Genomic DNA, 10432 nt, shown 5'->3' with positions numbered 1-10432 from the left:
CATGGATTGGAAGAATAAATATTGTCAAAATGTCAATACTACCCAAAGCTATCTACACATTCAATGCAATCCCAATCAAAATTGCACCAGCATTCTTCTCGAAACTAGAACAAGCAATCCTAAAATTCATATGGAACCACAAAAGGCCCCGAATAGCCAAAGTAATTTTGAAGAAGAAGACCAAAGCAGGAGGCATCACAATCCCAGACTTTAGCCTCTACTACAAAGCTGTCATCATCAAGACAGCATGGTATTGGCACAAAAACAGACACATAGACCAATGGAATAGAATAGAAACTCCAGAACTAGACCCACAAACGTATGGCCAACTCATCTTTGACAAAGCAGGAAAGAACATCCAATGGAAAAAAGACAGCCTCTTTAACAAATGGTGCTGGGAGAACTGGACAGCAACATGCAGAAAGTTGAAACTAGACCACTTTCTCACACCATTCACAAAAATAAACTCAAAATGGATAAAGGACCTAAATGTGAGACAGGAAACCATCAAAACCTTAGAGGAGAAAGCAGGAAAAGACCTCTCTGACCTCAGCCGTAGCAATCTCTTACTCGACACATCCCCAAAGGCAAGGGAATTAAAAGCAAAAGTGAATTACTGGGACCTTATGAAGATAAAAAGCTTCTGCACAGCAAAGGAAACAACCAACAAAACTAAAAGGCAACCAACGGAATGGGAAAAGATATTCGCAAATGACATATTGGACAAAGGGCTAGTATCCAAAATCTATAAAGAGCTCACCAAACTCCACACCCGAAAAACAAATAACCCAGTGAAGAAATGGGCAGAAAACATGAATAGGCACTTCTCTAAAGAAAACATCCGGATGGCCAACAGGCACATGAAAAGATGTTCAGCGTCGCTCCTTATCAGGGAAATACAAATCAGAACCACACTCAGGTATCACCTCATGCCAGTCAGAGTGGCCAAAATGAACAAATCAGGAGACTATAGATGCTGGAGAGGATGTGGAGAAACGGGAACCCTCTTGCACTGTTGGTGGGAATGCAAATTGGTGCAGCCGCTCTGGAAAGCAGTGTGGAGGATCCTCAGAAAATTAAAAATAGACCTACCCTATGACCCAGCAATAGCATTGCTAGGAATTTATCCAAGGGATACAGGAGTACTGATGCATAGGGGCACTTGTACCCCAATGTTCATAGCAGCACTCTCAACAATAGCCAAATTGTGGAAAGAGCCTAAATGTCCATCAACTGATGAATGGATAAAGAAATTGTGGTTTATATACACAATGGAATACTACGTGGCAATGAGAAAAAATGAAATATGGCCATTTGTAGCAACGTGGATGGAACTGGAGAGTGTGATGCTAAGTGAAATAAGCCATACAGAGAAAGACAGATACCATATGGTTTCACTCTTATGTGGATCCTGAGAAACTTAACAGGAACCCATGGGGGAGGGGAAGGAAAAAAAAAAAGAGGTTAGAGTGGGAGATATCCAAAGCATAAGAGACTCTTAAAAACTAAGAACAAACTGAGGGTTGATGGGGGGTGGGAGGGAGGGGAGGGTGGGTGATGGGTACTGAGGAGGGCACCTTTTGGGTTGAGCACTGGGTGTTGTATGGAAACCAATTTGTCAATAAATTTCATATTAAAAAAAAAAAAGAAAATCATCTCTGAATACATGTACACATCTGTTGATTGAATCCTGGTTCTGCTACTTTCTTGCTGAATCATTTCTTTGTACCTTAATTTCCTCATTGGTAAAAAAAAAATGGAAATAAATTTCATTAAGTTCCTATAAATATTAAATATGTTTTTCGATTCAGACACTTGGGAAGCTCAGTCGGTTAAGTGTAGGACTCTTGATTTCAACTCAGGTCATGATCTCACGGTTTGTGAGGCTAAGCCCCATGTCATGCTCTGTGCTGACAACATGGAGTCTGCTTGGGATTCTCTCTCTCCCTCTCTCTCAAAGCACCTCCCTGCTTGTTCACTCTCTCTGTCTCCTGTCTTTCTCAAAATAAATAAATATTTCCTTTAAAAAACTTTAAATATGTTTCTAGATGTTCATGCTTAATACTGGACACATAAGAATGCAATAAATTTAGCATGTAGAATTATGTATCTGCTTTTCTCTAGAATCTTTTTTGAAAATAAAATCCTTCTTGGTCTTTTATAATTTTTCATTTTTAATGCCTGTTTATAGATTTCTATTTTACTTTCTTAAACCTCATACTGTTTAATAATGCCAAATATACAATTAAATCAAGACCGTATAATTTTTTTTCTTAAATTGAAGTTTATATTAACAATTTCTAACAAAGGTGTTTTTTAAAACTTTTACATCCAAATCCATAAATGATGTCTTCATTAACTGGCTAAATAGGTTTATCAAGTAGCTTATTCTTATTTTTAAATGTTAACTTTAAAAAACTCTGATTATGTTTAAAAAACAAAAACAGACTGCTTTAGACAACAAGAAACTAATAACTCTTTAATCTTTCATTCCAAACATATGGCAATAATAAAGATTTGTGAGTATTTACCAGAGCACAACACAGCTTGAGGAATACAGCTCAGAATGCTGAAGCCATCCTGCTGAAAGAGAGTCAGATAAAATTTAAGAAATTATGTGGAGTATAAATTATAAGCAAGCATTAAACACCACAAACCCGTGGCAAGTAGCTGATGTTCTGCAAAAGCACAGGGCTAGGCAGTAGTAATAGAGTGTGCAGTTCGTGCTTGAGCATGTGGATGTATTAATATCAAAGGGAAAAAGCATTATTGCCCCACGATGGATCAACAGTGAATGGATTTTATGTCCCAAGACAGAAGAATCAGAGAAAAGACACACACTGGGAGAGCAAAGAGAAGGAAAAGAAAGGCAAAGAGTAAAATAGTATAGGTGACGAATCAAGTTTGATATAAAAATTTTGGAGATGAAAGGGGAAAACAGAAATAGAGATAGGAAATGAGAGAGAGAGAGAGAGAGAGAGAGAGAGAGAGAGATGGGAGAGGACAGACACACGGAGAGAGAGACAGAGAGACAGAGAAGCAGGGGAAAGATGTCACAAGAAAAAGCAAAATGGGAGATCTCTTTCTGAAAATGCAGGCCTGAAAACAGAAACTAAAACGCGAGACAGATCTCACTCACAAAAGACTTACTCTCCCGGGCTCCTGCCTCTACCGACATTCTAATAGTGAATAGGCCTTTTTGAAGTTTCTTCTCATCTGTCTCTCACAATGTGAGTCCTATGCCATCCCTCAGTCTTGACGTCTTTCCTCCCTGTTCATATACACATCAGTACTTGGATGACCGCTGCTGCTGGGGAAATCATAGCACCTTGGACACATATGTCTGTCCATGGCAGGCAGATCTAAATTGAAGCAATGGATACAAGTACTTCAAAAACATTGACATCTATAGTCTAGAACTGCACTGTCATTTACAATCTAGAGCTGTGCTGTCGACATGTCAACCTCTGGTCACATTTGTCTAGAAGCACTAGTCCAAATTGAGATGTGTTGTAAGTACAAAACACATACTAGATTTTGAAGACTTAGTACCAAAAATATGTAAAGTATTTCATTAATGTTTTATATCTATTGCATGTTAAATAATATATTTTGTTAATACTTAGATCAAAATATATTATTACAATTCATTTGTTTCTTCTTTTTTATAAGTATCGATACTAGAAAATGTTAAATTACATATGTAGTTAAAATTATTATATTTCTATTGGATTGTACTGGTCTAGAACTTTACCCACCACAAGGCAAAGTTATTTGCCTTTCTATAAATTAAAAAAGAGGGGCTTTGTCCTAAATAGTCGTAAAATCCTTACAAGTGCCTAGACTAGCACATGGTCCAAAGTGCAATGGTACATGGTTGCACTGGCCAATTAGCACCCAAGCCTCCCCTTTATCTAAGGAATTAGGATGTATGCAGCCCAATTTTGCTAAGCCAATTATATCAATCACTACTTCTTATACTCTTCAGTCACATTTTATATATTCTTCCTTACCCATAATAAATAACATAACAGGAAAAATGAAAATTATAATTTATGCTATATATAATAGCATATATGATATATACCATATAATATATATTATATATAACATATATGAAATGAAAATTATAAATATATATATATACTATATAGATAGTATATATAGTTATGCTATATATACTCAGAGACAGAGTAAAGAAATTTTTTAAATATTCATTGAAAAATTTAGGTAGTTGACATGAATTGAAATGAGGCATAGAAACTCATGTATCCTAGTCAACATGAAATATCTGGGAAGGCAGTATTTGATGGCCATGTCAGTCAGTAGCAGGAAAGTCCTATGGTAGATAAAGTATTGCATTTCATTCATTATAACTTACTTTTTTTCATACTTTAACACGTTTGAAATCAAGATGCATCTTATGATTGATGGCATTCTATAATTTTTGTCAGGCAGACGGCGTTCACAACAAACTCATCACTATCCGTGCATGCACACACATCATTGTTACTTGCGGCATGATAATACAACTGAAATGTCGACATTTTCATCTCAAACTATTTAAGAACCATCTGGGGAAGGAATATGAGTTCTGTTTATATTTTGAAAACCTTCCACAGACACATTCTAGTATGATAAAGCAGCAGCAACAAGTCTTGTAGAATTGGCATCCATATCATAGAAGAAAATTCTGGAGACAATGCAGAGCAGCCTGAAAAAATTATCTATCATCAACTATCTTAATGGTCCAGGAGACAAATATTATGGGAGACAAAAATAGGGACATTAATAAAACAGATGAACAGTAGTTCTGACTCCTCATGTAAAGAACTTTAAAAAATACCTTATCCAATTTATTTCACTTCTATTTCCCATTCATTTATTCACCAAGGTGATTTGAGATAAAAAAAACTCTATGTAAGTCTGACAGACCTCTTTTAAAAAGTATAAAATTATGGTTTCAAATTATAGTAATTTACTGAATGATAGTTTAATTTACAACTTTTTTCTTAAGGTTTTAAACTAATGATACTTTCGATTGGTATCATTAAAACTTTAATGAAGTAGAATGCTTAAATTGTAAGATTGAAAGGAGGCCATTCATTGTCAGTGATAAAATACCTAGAGTCTCTTTGAGATCGCCAACTTTAATTACTATGCTTTGGGATCATTTTGTGGTTCTCAAGAAAATATCAAAATATAATGTTTGTACCTCATCTTATTTCATTGCCTTAGACAGGGTTTATTGGTTCCCCAACACAAGGAAGGAAAATATTAGAGAATTTGTTTATCTTTTAAAAATTTTCTTTGCTATCGCCTCCCAATTTTTGTTACTGTTCATTAGTACCCTTTACCTGGGTACACATTCATAAAACCAATTCTTACTCTATTAATTATAGATAGGATTTATTGAAATTTGATATCTGACTCATCTCTCCTACTGTCTCCTCTCAATTACTGTTCATTGTGTTGTTTTTTACACTATGTATGTTTACAATATTTACATTCCCAAACTACAAGTCAGTCTGCTGCCTTTTTTCTATATGTTGATTAAACAAATTAAAAAGCCATATACAAAATCATAATAGCATGCTTAAGTAACTGCTTTCTTCTTCAGGATCAAGTACTATGACTGAACCCATTAACAAAAACAACAACATAAAAGTATATCAGTTAAATTTCTGTCAATTGCTTTAAAATCATACTGCATTTTTTGGCATAGATAGATAAGGCTTTTTTAAAATAGATTTTTCTTTTTGTTAGAATTATAGATTAACTTTCATCCTGCTTATAGGGGGAAAATGTCCTCACAAAATTTTAACTTTCCTTGAATTGCAGTGTAACACCTTTTTGGAGATGTTTTATAGATTTCTCTTGTTTCTTGCTACCTCTTTAAAATTCAGCACTTGAAAAAAATTTTACTCCTGGGTTTAGTGCACTGTTTCTTTAATTTAATGGCTTCCTGCTTTGTGTGTGCACGCCCGCACACACACACACACACACATACATATTTAAACTTTCATTAGTATATGTGTTTATCATCAAGTAATTTTTTTCAACAAGAAGAGTCTATGAAGGGTAGATTTTATGAGTTTCTTTGTGCTAAACATTTTTAATTTCCTGTCCTTAAACCTAATTTGTTTGGTGTTCCAGAGAGTGTAATTGGCTTACTTAACACCCTTTCCCAGCTCCAGGCTCCCTTGTTGGCTCCTAATATAAGGCCTGAGAGAATAAAAATCAGCACTCAATTCTCAGCTTCCTGGCAGCTATGGATGGCCAAAAAATGCAGTTACATTTGGTGGACCTAAGTGAAATCTGGCTAGCAGAGGGACGTATCTAAAAAAACCTTTGTTCTCTAACGAAATACAAATAAAAAGATCCAGCTGGTATGGCATCTCTACCCTTTCCTTCCCACTTGCTTGCACATTATTAGCAAGAATGGTCAAGAAGATTGGCCAGCAACTAATCTTTGACAAAGCAGGAAAGACTATCCAATGGAATAAAGACAGTCTCTTCAGCAAGTGGTGCTGGGAAAACTAGACAGCAACATGCAGAAAAATGAACCTGGACCACTTTCTTACACCATACACAAAAATAAACTCAAAATGGATGAAAGACCGAAACGTAAGACAGGAAGTCATCAAAATCCTCGAGGAGAAAGGAGGCAAAAATCTCTTTGATCTTGGCCGCAGCAACTTCTTATTCAATACGTCTCCAGAGGCAAGAGAAACAAAAGCAAAAATGTACTATTGGGACCTCATCAAAATAAAAAGCTTCTGCTCAGCAAAGGAAACAATCAGCAAAATTAAAAAGCAACCAACAGAATGGGGGAAGATATTTGCAAATGACATATCAGATAAAGGGTTAGTATCCAAAATATATAAAGAACTTAACAAGCTCAACACCCAAAAACCAAATAATCCAGTGAAGAAATGGACAAAAGACATGAATAGACGCTTCTCCAAAGAAGACATCCAGATGGCCAACTGACACATGAAAAAATGCTCAACATCACTCGTCATCAGGGAAATACAAATCAAAACCACAATGAGATACCACCTCACACCTGTCAGAATGACTAACATTAACAACTCAGGCAACAACAGATGTTGGTGAGGATGCAGAGGAAGAGGATCTCTTTTGCACTGCTGGTGGGACTGAACACTGGTGCAGCCACTCTGGAAAATAGTATGGAGGTTCTTCAAAAAATTAAAATAGAACTACCCTACGACCCAGCAATTGCACTACTAGGTATTTATCCAAGGGATACAGATGTGCTATTTCAAAGGGGCACATGCACCCCCATGTTTCTAGCAGCACTATCAACAATAGCCAAAATATGGAAAGATCCCAAATGTCCATTGATGGATGAACAGATAAAGAAGATATATATATATATATATATATATATATATATATATATATTCAATGGAGTATTGCTCAGCAAAAAAAAATGAATGAAATCGTGCCATTTGCAACTACATGGATGGAACTAGAGGGTGTTATGCTAAGCGAAATTAGTCAGAGAAAGACAAATATCATATGACTTCACTCATATGAGGACTTTAAGATACAAAACAGATGAACATAAGGGAAGGGAAGCAAAAATAATATAAAAACAGAGAGGGGAACAAAACATAAGTGACTCTTAAATATGGAGAACAAACAGAGGATTGCTGGAGGCATTGTCGGAGGAGGGACAGGCTAAATGGGTAAGGGGCACTAAGGAATCCACTCCTGAAATCATTGTAGCACTATATGCTAACTAACTTGGATGTAAATAAATAAATAAATAAATAAATAAAAGGTGGCCAACATCTAACCAAATACCCATCGTTGATCTGAAATTGCAATGGAAGTAGATGCTCTGTTCATTGCTTTGTTTGCTAAATCTGGCAACTCAAGGGCATCCTAAGATTAAATACAAACTCACACACATTTGGAAGAGATCTAGAGAGAAAAAGAGTACCCATTGTATGCCCTCTGGCATTGGCAGCCAAAATTTTTAAGTAGTATAAAATTAGATGGAATGGACTAAGTATTCTGAATGTTCATTTCTAAGGTGAGTCAGCTCCCAGAAACTTTTAAATGCTTGAACTTTAGGAGAAGCTGAAGGAGACAGGAGTTTGAGTGAAGAAGAATGGAGAGGACAAACTTATCCATTTTTCAGTCTTCTAGTTCAGCAGTGGGTGGTTCAGAAAAAAGGTGTACATTCTCCTAAGTAGAAGGTTCTTGTATGAGAAATATATAATATATCTGAAAGAATATACTCCCTGTTCCTACATATTTTTTTCAGTGCCCTCAATATAAAGGGGAAGACATTAAAGTGGTTTTGATGTATATTTTATAAAATAAGGAACATAGGGAATAGTAGAAATCAGTGATGTTGCACACAATGAATGAGAAGGGGTTCCTGGGTGGCTTAGTCAGTTAAGCACCTGAATCATGATCTCAGCTCAGGTCTTGATCTCAAAGTGGTGAGTTCAAGCCCTGTGTTGGGCTCTGTGCTGTAAGTAAAAGAAAACATTTGTTTTTCAGAAAAGTAAAACAAGAACATTAACCCACACAATATTTCTTGGACATGGAGAGAGGCAACATCGGTTTCATAAGTGGCCAATCCATTTTTACTGAGTTTATAGGGTTCAATGTGAGAAAACAGAACCCTGTTAAAATAGCCTTTCACTACAACCAAGTTTAGTGTTTTGTGTATGTGTGTATGAGTGTGTGTGTGTGTGTGTGAGTATGCATTTACTCAAGCACATGGATGTTTCAGATGGGATGAACATTAATTCTATATGGAACTGTAAACTATATCTGTATATATCCACTGCATATGGCCAAACTGTAGATACTTTGTGTTAGGGTTTTTAAAGAAAGAAAATTTCATATAAAAGTATATTAAGCTACAGAATCTTTTCTGCTTCTAAACAACATTTAAAAACCAGGATATATGAAACATCTTCAGAGGAATGACCCTTTGTTTTGCAGTGAAAGAAAATCTTCTGGGTTATCACCCTTGCTGCAAAATATCACAGAGTCTGTGAAATAAGAAAGTCAATATGTATTAGACAAAGAGAAGAAACAAGTGTATAGAGAGTGAACAGGAAACCAGCGATGAGGAAAACAGCAGGGGGTTGCTTGTTGAGCCCAGTGACCTTTTTCTATTCTTAATACATTGAAGATTGTGTTGATCAAAAAAAAAAAGATTTCTTTAATTCTTTAGTTTTAGGTATGCAGATAAGGATTTTTCTCTCCTCTATTTTCTATTTAACTTCAGTAATTTTCCCCATTGAGGTTATTATGCTTGTAAATTCAACTCAGTGTAAGCTAAATAGGAGAAAATAATAAGTATCTTGAAGTTTTACCCACTACTATTTATAAAACTCTCCAAGAACTGAAAGTATTCTTCCCCTAACAAGTAATACTATATTCACCAAGGGAAATGAAACAAAGCTTAGAGTGAGTCTTTCAGCCTATTAAACATTTAATAAGTAATAAGAACCTATCAAAGTGTGGACTATTTTTTGCATTATGACTGCAGACAGTCACTTCCCAATTTGATCTGCAGAAGCAAGGAAGAAAGCTATTGTGACAGAAGAATCAAATATAAAGTGACCAAGAATAGCTGATTTATTGTGTTTGACATTTGTTAATATGAACTTTCAAGGACTGGTCGTGAATGCAGACAGTTTTGTACCATTGTCTATATATGTGTCTCTAGCTCAATATCTCAAAATACTGAGTTTCTATTTCATTTCCAATGTCTTAATAACCACTTTGATACATTCATTAATCAGATCTCTGGATTGAAATTTGTCTTGTCTTGGGATATCAGAGACTAAGACCGATACAGGAGACATAAAACATAATTTGATAATTCAGAATGCCTCTCATATTCTGCTTGTCAAGACTGGCTAAATTCACAGAATCAAACTAGAACATTTCAGTGATAGCAAGCTTATAGTCCACTTCTACCAGGGGCCTATCACTTGCTTCTTCATTCCACCTTCCAAATCTAGCCTATCTTTATAACCTTCTGAGAGTAAGGCACATTTGTTAGCATCCTGTACTGTTCAAATCAAATTATCCTCACATGTGATAGGTAGGCATAATTCAAAGTTGACCCCTAGATTCCTGCTCCCAGCTGTCATGTCTTGTATAATTCCTTCTCCTTGAGTGTGGGTGGGACCTACGAATATGATGAACTATCACTGACATAATTATGTGATATTTATGTGAGATTTCATGATGAGATAAAAGGACTTGGTCTAGGTAGGTCTGTCCTAATGAAAGATGTAGTCTAGACTTTAAATGTAGTTTAGACTTCTCCACATCTCAAGCATTCTCTTCATGGCTCTGAAGAAGTAAGCTGCCGTGTTGTGAGTGGGCTTCATCTTCAGGCATTGAGGTGGCCTCTGGTTCCAGAAAG

The sequence above is a fragment of the Felis catus genome, chromosome A1 (genome assembly GCF_018350175.1).
Source record: "Felis catus isolate Fca126 chromosome A1, F.catus_Fca126_mat1.0, whole genome shotgun sequence".
Classification (NCBI taxonomy): Eukaryota; Metazoa; Chordata; class Mammalia; order Carnivora; family Felidae; genus Felis; species Felis catus.
This window is presented reverse-complemented; position numbering follows the sequence as displayed.